The sequence below is a fragment of the Macrobrachium nipponense genome, chromosome 5 (assembly GCF_015104395.2).
Source record: "Macrobrachium nipponense isolate FS-2020 chromosome 5, ASM1510439v2, whole genome shotgun sequence".
Taxonomy (NCBI): domain Eukaryota; kingdom Metazoa; phylum Arthropoda; class Malacostraca; order Decapoda; family Palaemonidae; genus Macrobrachium; species Macrobrachium nipponense.
In genome coordinates, this window is record NC_061107.1 from 70,024,359 (window position 1) to 70,042,687 (window position 18,329).

Consider the following 18,329-nt stretch of genomic DNA (forward strand, 5'->3'; position numbering starts at 1 on the left):
TGCTATCGCTGGAGACCTGTGAAAATGTAGCACATAATCTTGAAGTTTCGTTAGCCATAAATCAGATTAGTTAGTATGCAACTATAAACGATTTTCATTTCATAATTATTTAGGACTTTCTACTATTTGCAAGAAAAAAATCCATGTCATATCTCACACACTAATTGTCCCATAACCCAAAGCCACAACCAAAATGTTAAAGACATCAGTCATAATCTGGAAATCCACGTGAATTAATGTATTTGCCGTTAGATTCCCTTACAAATAAATTAAAGAGATTTCACAACAGAATTTGAATACCAATACTAAATTGACAGATCAACACAGGTAGTAAAAATGAAATAAGATGTATAAGAATAATTTGATGCAAGGAATTTCAATATTCCCTAATTATCTTAATAAAATTATAAAGTTAGGGCGTAATATTGTGTAGGAAATTTGGATAAGATATACGATTGGTTTAAGAGAAAGTTTCTCCTCTCTGTCAAATAACAAGAATCTTAGAAATCATTCGATTTGCATTATTCGCTTAAAGGTCAATATGCTCTCATGTTGATACATTCAAAATAAGAGCAGATCTTTCCATCAGGAAGATATTTTGAAAAAAAGGAGAAAAAAAAACAGAATAAAAATCAATGATGACTTGAGGCTTGTTACAACAAACATAACGCGGCCGTTCTTAATATCCACACCCGTCGGGTGCACTCCGGTCACTTTTATATATCACGTGTTCTTTTTCTTTCATCATTTTAATTTCAAACGAGAGAGAGGCTCGCCTGCAAGTCATTTCGAGAGCCATTGTAGGCGTCCTTTATCGGAAAAAGTGAGAGGAGAAGCAAATTAAATACAGAAGCGTAGACGGGAGAAATTAGAATAATCATGGAAGATAAAAAACGAGAAGCAAGAGAGGCGGGATCCGAAAATAGAGGAGACGAATCATATAGAACATCGAGGAGACAAATGTTCAGGTATTAGTACAGAGATACATAGAGGAGGAGGAGGAGGAGGAGGAGGAGGAGGAGACGGAGGAGGTGGTGGAGGAGGAAAGAGAGGAGGAGCTGGAGGAGGAGGTGGCGGAGGAGGAGAAGGAAGACTCGAGGAGATGAAAGCGAGGGTGAGGGAAGGGGATGCAGGTCAAGAGGTGCTTGCGGTCTAATTGAATGCATGATGGGAATAAAAAAAAAAAGTGGATGAAGTAAATGATGCAGGAGCGAAGTACGAAGATCAACATTGAGCTCAACTTCTTTCTATTAATATTTGGGGATACACTTAATATTGAATCAATTGATCATTACATATGCAAGATACTTTCCATCAGATTATATGCCAGAATATGATGCATGCATTTATTCTATATAAGATATCCGCACATGTCGTTTACGACATTCAGTGCATTCGTAGTTTCATTTTCGAATATCGACATTCCAAGGAAAATCTTGTACACTGTACCCTTTTCATTTATATCTGCAACTGAATTTGGATCTTCATTTTCGAATATCGACAGTCAAAGGAAATCTTGTATGTCATTGTACCCTCTTAATTTCTCACTACAACTACATTCTGACTTTCATTTTCGAATATCGACATTCCAATGAAAATTTTGTGTCATTGTACCCTCTTAATTTTTGTCTGAAACTGCATTCGGATTTCCATTTTTGTTATATGGACATTCCACGAAAAATCTTGTATGTCATTGTACCCTCTTAATTTCTGTCTCCAACTGCATTCGGATTTTCATTTTCGAATATCGACATTCCAAGGAAAATTTTGTATATCATTGTAACAACTTCATTTCTGCCTGAAACTGCAATGGGATTTTATTTTTGAATAGCGACATTCCAAGGAAAACCTTGTATGTCATTGTACCCTCTTAATTTTTGTCTACAACTGCATTCGGATTTTCATTTTCGAATATCCATATTCCCAGGAAATTCACGATGTCATTCTTTCCTAGGAAAATAAATTTGATATTCTAATATTTTCCGTAAAATTAAGTAAAGAAAAATAAATAAGTAAATATATTTGCTACATCACGAAATCACATACACACACACACACACACACACACACACACACACACACACACATATATATATATATATATATATATATATATATATATATATATGTTATGCAAAATGTGGATAATTGCCAAATATGTACATTTTGCAATTAATTTTGCCTATTGTGTACAATTTGCAGGCACCAAGCGCTGCAAATTGTACACAATAGGCAAAATTGATTGCAAAATGTACACATTTGGCAATTATCCATTTTGCGTAACATATATTAATATATATATAATATATATATATATATATATATATATATATATATATATATATATATATATATATATCTATATATATATAGTATATATATATATATGTATGTATATATATATATATATATATATATATATATATACAGCAATGTAAAATAAATCCTGTCCTCTAAGGCATAGTACATCGTTGTTTCTTATCCAAAAGCATATTAATTGAACGAAACTTTTGGCTTAGAGTTTAAAAACATAAAGCAGTGCATGTGACTCACCAATCACCTATCATGGTGGAGGTGGGTTGATACCAGTCTTAGTTCAACCCATTAATTACGATTGATATATGTGTAGCAGGGTCAATATCAGCTTATAACAGTTTATACCCATCTTGGTGGTTGCAAGCATAGTAAATGAGATATTAAGCGTAGTTTGTGACATGGCCTAATATTTGTGTATGTATATATTTTAGATATAGTAATCCACACACAACACACACACACACCCACACACAGATATATACATATATATATTATAATATATATATATATATATATATTATAACACTGATATATTACACTATATATAGCTGATATTATCTATATATATATATATAGTATATATGTATAGTATATATATATATAATATATATTATATATATATATATATTATATATAGGTATATATAGGTCTATACATAATATATAGATAGATATTTTAATATATATATATTTTATAATATTATAATATATATTTATAAATAATCTGTATATAATATATATATGTGTGTGTGTGTGTGTGTGTGTGTGTATATCTAAATATATACATGAATCGTTACCGCGTCGCCGAAATTGGCGCCAAGTGATGGCTGATCTTTTAAATTCAAAAATACAAGTCGCCCGACAGAGTCAACTGTCATTTGTCGTCAAATCATCATGTCCTTATGCAATAGCAACTCTGACGCAATGGTGTTGTTACTGACTAAATAGCGTCGCCACTGACGCAATTCGTCGCCACTGATGCAACGCATCGAAAATGATGCAATGTGTCGCCACTGACACAATGGCGTCTTGTCGCAATTATATTGTGCATATCTTAACTCGAATTACGACAAGTACTATCCATTTAAAACATCCGACTTCACTTGGTGCTCAGTCCAAACTGGCGATTGTTGGCAATATGGTTGTAAGTAGCATATTTTCGGTAGTTAATAAGTGTGGGACCTTGAATTGCAAATGTGCAACTGAGCCTCTGACCAAAACCACCCATTGCAAAGTGCGTGTCCTTGAATCGCCAATGTGTTACTCTGGCATTAGAATCATTTTTTAAGAATGCTGGATAGTCCAGGATAAATATCAGCTTTAACCATTAGAAATCTAAAAAAATTTTTTTATTTTACTCGAACACCCTATTGCTTTATTTTGGTAAAAAAATAAACAGGAAAGCATTTTCTGGATTTACCTCATCATTCACCATATAAATCTATTGCACAGAACTCGGACTAACTCCCACACGACAGCGAGACAGTACACTTCTAAAATAATATCTCCATGAATACTGATTAATTAAAAAAAATCATAACGAATATTTCATGAACTCCCAAGTAATCATTATAAATATTACAAGCAAAGTGAGTATCAAAGCACTTTATTGCCTCATTTTAGCAATAATAATGAACCCTTTGCCATTTTTCCCATAGTAAATAGTACGGTTAAAAGATCTACTCCAAACTCACACACTAAATATAACAACAGTACTTAGTCGATAACTAAGTTGCGCAATTAATGAAATGGTTGCCATCTCTGGTTTTGAAAAGGTGTTCGATGAGTATCCAAAACGCGCTACCAAAGCGCTAAATAAATTTTGAAAAGGCACAAGATTGTTTCTGAATGCCTAGATAAATTATTGTCTTTATTTTCTATAGTTTTTACCTGCGAATGATTAATTGATAAAAATAAATAGAATATTGATGATATAAAATATCTCAACAATAAGTGAATCTAAAATTGTGTCTGCTTACTTATATACTTATTATTAAAAATCTAACATAGCTAGTTCTCGGATACCAAAGTCCTTTTCTTACTCCTACGCATCTACTTTTGATGTCTCCACACGTTGTGATGCCTAGTTCATTCTGGGTTTTGTGTTTTTCAGTTTATCCTGATGCATCAGTAACATTTGTTGGTAGTTAATAATTTTGGTAATATTTTTTAATCCATATTGTACAGCTAATATTGCTTTTAATATATTAATGTTAATTCTATTGCGATTGTTTTACTTCACAATACTCATTTGACAATGATTTTTCTATCTCGGCATTCGAATGAGATATAGCTAAATTGGCCAATTTTATTAAAGGATTGTCACCAGAAACGTCTCTAAAATTAGAAACTTCAGACCAAAACCTTAATGAATCATTGGTTCCAGACTACTTGACGCGATGAAGCCTATTTCGCTACAAATCAATGTTATAACAGATGGATTATAAAAAAAAAAATATATGATTCAGACACTTACTCACATTGTTAGAGACATTGCACATAGTACAGAAACGTTTTCAGGCAAGTGATATCACAGTTGTTTAATAAGTCCAGCAATAAATTTACTAGAACGTGTTCTAACATTTAACTGTTCTTCATCTGTTAATCTGCTTTGAGACATTTGTTTTAAATTGATATCCGAAGTAAGGATTTGGGTCTAAAAGATTTTCAGTCACAATGTCATGAAAAGTTTTTCCTCCTGGAATGGGAATTTTTGAGCACCATGAATTATCCAAAATGACCAGGTCATTTAAACGTTTACGTGATTCATTATACTTTGCCTCGGAGGCTTTGCCCACTTTCTGTAATTCTTCAAGCACCGACTTCAAAAAGATTGAATATACATAATTTCTTCGGTCACTGAACATTGTGTGAAGCATATCTGTTGTATAGTGTATAGAATTTTTCATTTCCTTTCGCCAACACAAAATGTATGCAACTCGATCCACTTTTACATTATTCTTAAAATGGCTCCTCAGTGGACATCCAACGTGTCTGATTTAATTGTTCTAGCTATAGTGGGTTCAGTCCATCAATTTAAGTATGCATATAGCTCCTGGTATCTAGCTTGCCGAACAAATGAATTGGAAAACCAATGCATGTCTCCCTGACAAACATTGAGCAGCTGCAGGGGACACTGCTAATTGAAGAGAGTGGCAAAATAATGTCATTAGAACCAGGTGAGGAACGTCATTTTACCACTTAGCATACAACCTAATATTTATGTCAGTCATTGCATTATCAATACCAAGAGGAAGCAACTTTTGTGGCTCAAACTTTTTATCACTTAAAAATTTTAATGCATCACAAAGTGCATCAGCATTGCACTCTTTCAGTTCAACCATGACCTGAAAAGTTACGACAAAAACTCTTATAGGCATTTGAATAAAGTCGAATGACGACGATTGACAAGTCGATGACGAATGTATTATTACTTTCATCAACAATTATGCTAAAATGTCTATCACGTACTATGAGATTCAGGACCTCTGTAACACGGTTTTTTGGACTTTGCTCCTTGTCAAAGCATCGCATGTAGCTGAAAGTTGACATATGTATATTTTACAACCACACACAAATTTTGTCAGCATTATCAATAACCTAAACCCTATAGTTTTAATTTTTATAGAGTAAAAATTGTCTAGCCGACGCCATGGCCAATGATTATGCGCCAAGAGTCGAAAAACATTCATTACGTAAGCAAAGTAAACACCTTTTGACGAAGTGTTGCGCCGCCCATCCACTAGACAGGAACCCATTCACCTTGTTCCATCGGCTCTGAAACCCAAAGACTTTATGAACGGCAGAACGATACATAGATGTGGGTGGGGTATCTGTGCTAGCGTAGTAATACTACTGTAGCAGTAGTGCCGCAACAGTATAGCAGTAATATACATGAATTAAACGTTTAGGCCAACTGCTGGGATCCTTGAGGATTATTTAGCACTTCTTACAACTACTCGAGAAATGAGTTTTTATAGCCAGAAGTTAAATTTTCTAATCCAACAATGCCCATGATAGCCTTCAGTGTTATCCTGAATTATAACGAGGCCAAAGTTGGTGGAGCCTCATGAAGTCATCATGCTGACGATAATTATTGGTGAAGGTTTAAAGCCAAAATACGGTAACGGCTATTTTTTTTTTTTTTCAGTAAATAGATAGATAGCCAATAAATAAAAATTGCATGACATTGGATATAGCAGTTATCAAATCAAGCTTGTCTACTATGTTTATGAAAATTACCATCTATTCCTTACATCTTGTCAATCTGATTGTGACCTACAAAGCAGACTGTAGTTTCTTAGGAAACTTATTTTGGGAGTTAGACTAATAATCGAAGTATTTTTGTATTTATTAACATATTTTGTTGGTTTGTTCATTATGACAGTTATCACTGGAGAGGTTCAGAGTTCATAAAGGTGTGCTGCTTTGGTTGTATTTAAATTTGTTTGTCATTGTTGCCAGAGGTATAGCCTTTGTTACGTATAGCCAATCATCCATCGAGAAAGAGGGAAGAAATGCTGTCATAAGTTACGTAACGAGTGCGTTCGAAACCTTTTCTCTGAGTAAGTTGGCCCGTCTTCAAAAAAAGTCACTTTTACATTGTAAGTACCAAATTTATTCAACCTACGTAATGCAGAATACAGTCAAAATTTATGTGTAGATATCATGTGTATTCTGAATAAGCGTTATATTTATGAAATGCATAGATAAAAAGTTATTGTGAAAAATCCGTGTTACAGAGGCCCTGAATCTCATAGTAGTCCCTAATAATACCTTACGATACAACGCGGGTGGGTTATATATATATATATATATATATATATATATATATATATATATATATATATAATATATATATATATATATATATATATATATAATATATATTAGCTTCATCATATGTCATAGATTTCGAGTTTATCCCGATAAGCCGAAGTAACCGTGCAAACGCTTGTTAAGTTTTAAAAGTTTATCTGTGAGATGGAAATGAATTTCATGGCAGTGGCCCCTTGTGGTGTGCTTGTTCCATATGAATTGGGTTCCTCTTCTAAATAATAATAATGATAATAATATTAATAAACAAGTGCCGCCTGAGGTGCACTGTAGGCATTACTTAAGGTTCTTTGCAACGTCCTTCGGTCCCTAGCTGCAACCCACTTCCATTCCTTTTACTGTACCTCCGTTCATATTCTCTTGCTCCCATCTTTTTCCACCCTCTCCTAACAATTGAGTCATAGCGCAACTGCTTTGAGGTTTTCCTCCTGTTACACCTTTCAGTCCTTTTTTACTGTCAATTTTCCCTTTTTAGCGTTGAATGACCGCATAGCTCCCAGCGCTGGGCGTTTGCCTAAATTCTATATGCTGTTCTGTTATCTATCTTACGCGGATGGGGGATGGTCCGCCCTCTGGTAAACTATTTCCTATCCCGGGGGAGGGGTGGGGGACCCAGACCACTAGATAGATAGATGGCGATCTCCAAAATTAAAAGCCAAGAGGTTTATGATGCAACTTCAGTTGTTTATCTGTTCTGTGAGCGGAAATAATGGCGATCTTTATTTGCGCATATTCATACACTCGCTCACGTATCGTCACGGTCTGTTTCTGTCATTCGATTTGTATTGAGTTTAATTTGCCTTTCTCATTGCCTGTTTTCGCGAGTTTTATGTTTCTGTCAAAGAAAATTGTTGTGATGTTTGTTTGTATGGTGCTTTTACGTTGCATGGAACCAGTGGTTATTCAGTAACGGGACCAACGGCTTTACGTGACTTCCGAACCACGTCGAGAGTGAACTTCTATCACCAGAAATACACATCTCTCACTCCCTAATGGAATGGCCGAGAATCCAACCCGCGACCACCAAGGTGGGACGCTTATACCTGTTGTGATTGGTTTTGTCTGTCCGCCCTTAGAGCTTAGAAACTACTGAGGCTAGAGGGCTGCAGATTGGTACGTTGGTCATCCATCCTCCAAATATCAAACATACCAGATTGCAACCCTCAAACTTTAGTAGTTTTTATTTGATTTAAGGTTAAACAGCTATAATCTTGTTTATGGCAACGCTATAGGACAGGCCACCACCGTACCGTGTCTGGTAGCCTCATGGGTCGCGGCGCATACAGCATTACACCGAGACCACCGAAAGATAGATCTATTTTCGGTGGCCTTGATTATACGCTGTACAGAAAACTGTATTTTTTTTAATGTTTATGGTCGTCTGGGTTTTTTTTTTTTTTTTTCTTGCCAGGATGTGAAATGACATCCGAATATTAGCAAGTTATATAGGAAGTTGCGGCGTGGAATATTTGACCGAGGGAGTTGATCTGAATGAAATATGACTCTCTCTTGACGCTTGCCACATCATTCCTTCTTCGTTTATTCACTGACAAACAATCATCTAACAAAAAGAAGCTGATAAGAAGGAGTTGTAAGAAGGCATAGTAATATTTACCAGCTCAGCGTCTGATTAGTTATTTGAGGGTAACGCATTGTTTTATGATTAGTTATTTGAGGGTAATGTATTTTCTTATTAGTTATTTGAGGGTAACATATTTTTTATGATTAGTTATTTGAGGGTAACGTAATTTTTGATGATTAGTTGTTTGAAGGTAACATACTTTTTGACGGAATGCTAAAGCACTTTATGATTTAACAGATTTATTCAGTCAGAACAAAGCAAGCAGATTAATTCAGTCAGAACAAAGCAAGCAGATTTATTCAGTCAGAAAAAGCAAGCAATCAAGCAGGCTTCCGCGGATTTGCAAATTGCACAGTTTTGAAATCTATTCAGTGCATTTGCTGAACGCAGAGATTAAGAATGATGTCTTTTATTTTTATGCCAGCGGTGACAATTGCTCCTAAATGTGATAAGTTGAGTAAGGTTTTAAATCGATTAATAGGCCTGGTATGGACCAGTGAACTTAGACCAACCAGCGTACCAGGACTTTGGCCCCGCCCTGCGATTTAAGCTAACTCAGAGGACTTTTAAACGGAAGATAAAAAAGGCAAAAAAAAAAAAATAAAACCTCAAGCATTCTCTTATAACCCCAACTGCTCAATCGCACAGTTGCTTGTGCCTGCAGGAAGTTTATTTCTTTCTGTTTTCCTTTCCCGTCTTCATAACTACCTTGGAAGACAGTTGCGTAATGCACGTTTCCTTATTTTCATTTCCCCATATCAATTGCCTTGGCGAAAGGTCAGCATATAGCGTTGCCACACCTGCAAGTGATGACGATTCGTCGTGGACTTGCAAAACTTCTGTGGCTTCGGGGTTAAGAGAGGAAAGTCGTGGATGAAATGGTGGGACAGAGTCGGGAGAGATAGGATCGTTTATCTGGCGTTGCAAGAATTTATCTGGGGATGTTGATAGGTTTCATTTTTAATTATATTTAAGACGTTTTTTTGAATTGGGATTAAAAGATGCGTCTCCAAGAACAGACCTGAAACTCTCTCTCTCTCTCTCTCTCTCTCTCTCTCTCTCTCTCTCTCTCTCTCTCTCTCTCTCTCTCTCTCTCTCTCTCTTCTCTGTATATATATATATATATATATATATATATATATATATATATATATATATATATTATATATATATATATATATATATATAACAAATTAAAGCAAATGGAAAACGACTATTTAAAACAATAGAAATTACAATTAAAATTACAGTTAAAAACTTAAGTATTAACTCTTCTATTTTTGTAAATACTTCAGTTTTTAACTGTAATTTTAATTCTAATAATATATATATATATATATATATATCTATACATATATTATATATATATATATATATATATATATATATATATATATATATATATATGAGTGTGTCTGTATGCATGCATGTATGTACTATACGTACATCTCGCGCACACTCTTACGCAACATCAAAATTACACAAGCCATCCGCCCCCCCCAAAAAAAAAACACAGTTTGATCCTCACATTAAGAGACGTAAAGAAAAGGGCAAAATAGAAAAAATAATAAAAATATATCTAATGATTGAGAATCAAAAATACACCTTTCACTTCCTATAAGAAATCTTTGGCCTTTGGTATCTCTCTCTCTCTCTCTCTCTCTCTCTCTCTCTCTCTCTCTCTCTCTGTATTGGTCTTTTAGGTCTAATATAAGTCTATGTGGGTCAGAAATACATTTTAGGAAGCTGGAAATAACTCATGATAGCCCCTCCACCCAAGCCCCCCCACAAAAAAAAAGTCTACATAGGTTAGATTAGCATGCGTATAGAAAACGGGAATTGATGTAATTTCAAAACGCGTTTTCTACACCTTCTTGAGGGTTACGTCACAAGCACTATATGACTTTAAAGCCCCACGTATAACCCCCTTTGATTGCGTCTTTACCCATTTCATTAGAAACCTCTCAAGAATTCCGGTTCATTATCGATATTACATATTTAATTTGCTTCTCCGAAGGTGAAACTGACATTTAGTGGTCCAAATGCCATTTGGGGTATCGTGAGAAGTTCTCTCTCTCTCTCTCTCTTTCTCTCTCTCTCTCTCTTATTAATTGGTCTTTCTTTTATGAATGAAAATCTAATATTTTTTTTAGAAATTCTCTCTCTCTCTCTCTCTCTCTCTCTCTCTCTCTCTCTCTCTCTCTCTCTCTTTCTTATTACTTGGTCTTGCTTTTGAGTGAAAATTTAATGTTTATGCGAACTGGTCCATTGGTCCGCCCCCCCCCCTCTCTCTCTCTCTCTCTCTCTCTCTCTCTCTCTCTCTCTCTCTCTCTCTCTCAATTGCTTTTGCCATTGATTTCAACACCCAATTGCTTAGGTATTTAATCTATAATTGCGCTGGCGAAAATTATCGTCGTAATTGTGCTAAATGAGAGAGAGAGAGAGAGAGAAAGAGAGAGCTATATGTTTTGGAGATCACTCAGCGCAATACGTTTCACGCGTATATCTTGCGTATAATTGGGTAGTTCCGTTTTCAGATTTGCGTAAGTGGGTTGTTGCCCGTCCATATGAAGAAGGATCTGAATTTCTATGTAAATATTGAGGATTTTTTTATATCTGAAAGATTCTCTCTCTCTTCTCTCTCTCTCTCTCTCTCTCTCTCTCTCTCTCTCTCTCGTGAGGCGAGGGTTACCTCTTCGAGGTCCTCTCCTTTTTTAATTACGAGGTAATAATGATAATAATAATAATAATAATGATAATCATAATCATAATCATAATAATACTAATAATAATTATTATTATTAATATTATCATTATACTACAGATTTTATAATAATGATAACAACAACAACAACAACAGCAATTATAATAATAATAAGAATAATATCAATAATAATAATTATTATTATTTATTTGTCTTTGTCGTTGCTTACGTTTCTGTTTTCAAAACGCACCAGAATCATCCTACTCTTAGAGCGAACATAAACACCCAAACAGTATTCCAGTGACAGACAATATTAATAACAGATGCTTTTTTCCCAGAGGCGAATAAAGCTCATTGAAAATTCTGTCATAGATCAAGAATTACGTCATAGTAGATTCGTGATCAGAGAGGCAGTGCGGAAATAAAGCAAAAAAATACCCTCAGGTTATATTAATCTGGTGACTTGAATGAATGGTGAAATCAATCGGTGCTCTCAGGAGTTGCAAGGATTAGGATGTCTCAAAGACTTATTGGTCCATCCGAGGGGTCATCGTGCGCTCACTTATCTCTAAGAGCAGATTGTACTGTCCATTTAGAGTGTCCCAATTATTTTGTCTGGCTCTCTTTTAAAATCTTCGAAATTGTTGCTGTTTACAACTTCTGGTGGCAGTTTATGCCATGCATCACATATCTTGTATGTAAAGAAGTTACCACAATGGGATGTGTTGTATCTCTTCAGTTCTGTTTCCATCCATTATTTCTTGTCTGGTTTTCGTTTAACGTAAATAGGTTACTGTCCACTCTGGTTATACCATTCAGTATTTTGAATATATTTATTAGATGTCCTCGCAATCGTCGTGTTTCTAAGCCATACATGTTGTTCAGGCTTTCTAGTCATCTTTGGTAACCTATTTGCCTGATGGATAGAATTAACTTTTTCGCTCTTGCTTGCACCCCTTCCAGTATATTTATGTCCTTTCTTAGTATTGGTGACAGTACAGCATATTCAAGATAAGGTCTAACTATTGTTGAGTAAAGCTGCAGCATCGTTTCCTTATTTCTGTATTTAAACTTCCTTTTTATGTATCCCACCAGTTTCTGTGCCTTCTTTTAAACTTTTATGCATTGTTTTGTGGATATTAAGTCCTTGGTAATAATGACTCCAAGGTCCTCTTCTTGTTCTACACTTTTTTTTTTGTCATTCCCAAGCATGTACTTGCTGTGAGGGCTGTTTGTTCCTCTTTATAACACAACACTTATCGGAGTTAAAAGGCATTTGCCATCTTCTGTATTATTCCAACAGAATGACGAAAAGGAATACATCTGTAAGAATATATCTAAATATCCGACTATTAGCCCACTTTGACAGAGATCTTCTATTAGAAGTCTTCATCAAAGGACATAGCATACTGGACTTTCGGCAAGAGCCGGTCTTTGAGAACTATTTCAACAGAATTATCTTCTGGTATCCCTCTGGTATCCCTCTGGAGGACTTCTGGAGCCCATTGTTCTGGCTTCTGGTATCCCTCTTACTCTGGGAGGTCATCTGAGGAACAGCTGTTGACTTTCCTTGGGAAAGTTCTACTGACTGCCGAGATGGGGGGATCTTGGCAACCATCGACTATCACTGGGAGAGTCGGCTGAACAAGTGTTAGCTCTCGCTAGGTAAGAGTTCCTCTGCCTGACCAGGTGATTAGGAAGATCCCTGGTCATTGGCTTTCACCCTGATAGCTGATCCTCCTGCCTCCAAACAATTCTGGGCTCTTCCTTAGTAGGAAGACATCTGTAAGAATAAATCTAGATATCGGACTATTTACCCGATTTGACAGAGATCTTCTATAAGAAGTCTGCATCAAGGGACATAGCATACTTGACTTTCTGCAGAGCGGTCTTCTAGATTAATCCAACAAAATAACCAGAAGGAAGACATCTGCAAGAATAGATCTAGATATCCGACTATTTGCCCGCTTTGACAGAGATTTTCTAATAGAAGTCTACATCAAGGGACATAGCAAACTAGATTTTCTGCAGAGCCAGTGTTCTAGATAACTCCACCAGAATGACCAGAAAGAAGGCATTTGCAAGAATAGATCTAGATATCCGACAATTTGCCCGCTTTGACAAAGATCTTCTATTAGAGGTCTGCATCAAGGGACATAGTATACTTGACTTTCTGCAGAGCCAGTCTTCTAGATTACTCAAACAGAATGACCAGAAGGAAGACATCGGCAAAAATAGATCTAGATATCCGACTATTTGCCCACTTTGACAGAGATCTTCTAATAGAAGTCTGCATGAAGGGACATAGCATACTTAACTTTCTGCAGATCCGGTCTTCTAGATTATTCCTACACTATGTCTTCTGGTGACCTTCTGGTGACCTTCTGGCCTTCCTAACAGCTGTTGGCTCTCAAACTGAGAGCTTGTCCTCCAACCTCCATACAGCTGTTGGATCTCAAACTGAGAGCTTGTCCTCCAACCTCCATAGAGCTGTTGGATGTCAAACAGAGAGCTTGTCCCACTTAACCTGAGAGGTCATCCGCCGAAACAGTTGTTGACTTTCCTTGGGAAAGTTCTACTGACTGCCGAGATGGGGGGATCTCACCATTGACTTTCACTGGGAGAGTCGGCTGAACAACAGTTCGCTCTAACTAGGTAAGAGTTCCTCTGCCTGACCAGGTGATTAGGAAGATCCCTGGACATTGGCTCTCACCCTGAGAGCTGGTCCTCCTGCCTCCAAACAATTGTGGGCTCTCATCCTTAGAAGGAAGACATTTGTAAGAATAGATCTAGATATCTGACTATTTGCCCGCTTTGACAGAGATCTTCTATTAAAAGTCTGCGTCAAGGGACATAGCATACTTGACTTTCTGCAGAGCCAGTCTTCTAGATTACTCCAATAGAATGACCAGAAGGAAGACATCTGTAAGAATAGATCTAGATATCCAACTATATGCCCACATTGACAGAGATCTTCTATTAGAAGTCTGCATCAAGAGATATAGCATACTTAACTTTCTGCAGACCCCGTCTTCTAGATTATTCCTACACTATGTCTTCTGGTGACCTTCTGGTGACCTTCTGGCCTTCCAAACAGCTATTGGCTCTCAAACAATGAGCTTGTCCTCCAACCTCCATATAGCTGTTGGATCTCAAACTAAGGGCTTGTCACTTACCCTGAGAGGTCATAAGCTGAACAGTTGTTGACTTTCCTTGGGAAAGTTCTAATGATTGCTGAGATAGGGGGATCTCACCAACCATTGACTTTCACTGGGAGAGTCGGCTGAACAACGGTTGGCTCTCAATGGGTAAGAGTGCCTCTGCCTGACCAAGTGATTAGGAAGATCCCTGGACATTGGCTCTCACCCTGAGACCTGGTCCTCCTGCCTCCAAACAATTGTGGGCTCTCATCCTTAGAAGGAAGACATCTGTAAGAATAAATCTAGATATCCGACTATTTGCCCGCTTTGACAGAGATCTTCTATTAGAAGTCAGCATCAAGGGACAATAGCAATACTTACCTTTCTTGCAGAGACTCGAGTCTCCTAGATTATTCCAACAGAATAACCAGAAGGAAGACATCTGCAAGAATATATCTAGATATCCGACTATTTGCCCGCTTTGACAGAGATCTTCTATTAGAAGTCTTCATCAAGGGACATAGCATACTTGACTTTCTGCAGAGCCGGTCTTCTAGATTATTCCAACAAAATAACCAGAAGGAAGACATCTGCAAAAATAGATCTAGATATCCGACTATTTGCCTGCTTTGACAGAGATCTTCTATTAGAAGTCTGCATCAAGGGACTTAGCATACTTAACTTTCTGCAGAGCCGGTCTTCTATATTATTCCTACACTATGTCCTCTGGTGACCTTCTGGTCTTCCAAACAGCTGTTGGCTCTTAAACTGAGAGCTTGTCCTCCAACCTCCATACAGCTGTTGGCTCTCAAACTAAGAGCTTGTCCCTCTTACCCTGAGAGGTCATCCGCCGAGAAGTTGTTGACTTTCTTTGGGAAAGTTTTACTGATTGCCGAGATGGGGGGAACTCACCAAACATTAACTTTCACTGGGAGAGTCGGCTGAACAACGGTTGGTTCCCACTGGGTAAGAGTTCCTCTGCCTGACCAGGCGATTAGGAAGATCCCTGGACATTGGCTTTCACCCTGAGAGCTGGTCCTCCTGCCTCCAAATAATTGAGGGCTCTCATCCTTACAAGGAAGACATCTGCAAGAATATATCTAGATATCTGACTATTTGCCCGCTTTGACAGAGATCTTCTATTAGAAGTCTTCATCAAGGGACATAGAATACTTATCTTTCTGCAGAGCCGGTCTTCTAGATTATTCCAACAGAACAACCAGAAGGAAGATATTTGTAAGAGTAAATCTAGATATCTGACTATCTGCCCGCTTTGACAGTGATCTTCTATTAGAAGTCTTCATCAAGGGACATAGTATACTTGATTTTCTGCAGAGCCAGTCTTTTAGATTACTCCAACAGAATAACCAAAAGGAAGACATCTGCAAGAATAGATCTAGATATATGACTATTTGCCCGCTTTGACAGAGATCTTCTTTTAGAAGTCTGCATCAAGGGACATAGCATACTTAACTTTCTGCAGAGCCGGTCTTTAGATTATTCCTTCACTATGTCCTCTGGTGACCTTCTGGCCTTCCAAAAAGCTGTTGGCTCTCAAACTAAGAGCTTGTCCCCCAACCTCCATACAGCTGTTGGCTCTCAAACTAAGAGCTTGTCACTCTTACCCTGAGAGGTCATCTGCCGAACAGTTGTTGACTTTACTTGGGAAAGTTTTATTGCTTGCCGAGATGGGGGGATCTCACCAACCATTGACTTTCACTGAGAGAGTCGGCTGAAAAACGGTTGGCTCTCACTGGTTAAGAGTTCCTCTGCCTGATCAGGTAATTAGGAGCACCCCTGGACATTGGCTCTCACCCTGAGAGCTGGTCCTCCTGCCTCCAAACAATTGTGGGCTCTCATCCTTAGAAGGAAGACATCTGTAAGAATAGATCTAGATATCCGACTATTTGCCCGCTTTGACAGAAATCTTCTATTAGAAGTCTGCATCAAGGGACATAGCATACTTGACTTTATTCCTACACTATGTCCTCTGGTGACCTTCTGGTGACCTTCTGGCATTCCAAACAGCTGTTGGCTCTTAAACTAAGAGCTTGTCCTTCAACCTCCATACAGCTGTTGGCTCTCAAACTAAGAGCTTGTCACTCTTACCCTGAGAGGTCATCGCCGAACAGTTGTTGACTTTCCTTGGGAAAGTTTTACTGATTGCCGAGATTGGGAGATCTCACCAACCATTGACTTTCATTAGGAGAGTCGGCTGAATAACGGTTGGCTCTCACTGGGTAAGAGTTCCTCTGTCTGACCAGGTGATTAGGAAGATCCCTGGACATTGGCTCTCACTCTGAGAGCTGGTCCTCCTGCCTCCAAACAATTTTGGGCTCTCATCCTTAGAAGGAAGACATCTGTAAGAATAGATCTAGATATCCGACTATTTGCCCGCTTTGACAGAGATATTCTATTAGAAGTCTGCATCAAGGGACATAGCGTACTCGACTTTCTGCAAAGCCGGTCTTCTAGATTATTCCAACAGAATAACCAAAAGGAAGACATCTGCAAGAATATATCTAGATATCCGACTATTTCCCCGCTTTGACAGAGATCTTCTATTAGAAGTCTTCATCAAGGGACAAAGCACACTTGACTCTCTGCAGAGCCGGTCTTCTAGATTATTCCAACAGAATAACCAGAAGGAAGACATCTGCAAGAGTAAATCTAGATATCTGACTATTTGATGCTTTGACAGAGATCTTCTTTAAGAAGTTTGCATCAAGAGGCATAGCATACTTAACTTTCTGCAGAGCCGGTCGTTAGATTATTCCTTCACTATATCCTCTGGGGACCTATTGGCCTTCCAACAGCTGTTGGCTCTCAAACTAAGAGCTTGTCCTCCAACCTCCATACAGCTCTTGGCTCTCAAACTAAGAGCTTGTCACTATTACTCTGAGAGGTCATCTGCCGAACAGTTGTTGACTTTCCTTGGGAAAGTTTTACTGATTGCTGAGATGGGGGGATCTCACCAACCATTGACTTTCACTGAGAGAGTCGGCTGAACAACGGTTGGGTCTCACTGGGTAAGAGTTCCTCTGCCTGACCAGGTGAGTAGAAAGATCCCTGGACATTGGCTCTCACCCTGAGAGCTGGTCCTCCTGCCTCCAAACAATTGTGGGCTCTCATCCTTAGAAGGAAGACATCTGTAAGAATAGATCTAGATATCCGACTATTTGCCCGCTTTGACAGAGATCTTCTATTAGAAGTCTGCATCAAGGGACATAGCATACTTGACTTTCTGCAGAGCCAGTCTTCTAGATTATTCCAACAGAATAACCAGAAGGAAGACATCTGCAAGAATAGATCTAGATATCTGACTATTTGCCCGCTTTGACAGAGATCTTCTTTTAGAAGTCTGCATCAAGGGACATAGCATACTTAACTTTATTCCTACACTATGTCCTCTGGTGACCTTCTGGTGACCTCCTGGCTTTCCAAACAGTTGTTGGCTCTTAAACTGAGAGCTTGTCCTCCAACCTCCATACAGTTGTTGGCTCTCAAAATAAGAGCTTGTCACTCTTACCCAGAGAGGTCCTCCGCCTAACATTTGTTGACTTTCCTTCGGAAAGTTTTACTGATTGCCGAGATGGGGGGATCTCACCAACCATTGACTTTCACTGGGAGGGTCGGCTGAACAACAGTTGGCTCTCACTGGGTAAGAGTTCCTCTGCCTGACCAGGTGATTAGGAAGATCCCTGGACATTGGCTTTTACCCTGAGAGCTGGTCCTCCTGCCTCCAAACAATT

General features: G+C 37.8%; 1 protein-coding gene across 3 annotated transcripts in view; it reads left to right on the forward strand.

Annotated features, from left to right (window-relative positions):
• Positions 1-18,329, forward strand: part of LOC135215392 (lachesin-like) — a 503,680-nt gene that overhangs the window by 374,594 nt on the left and 110,757 nt on the right. The window lies entirely within an intron of this gene.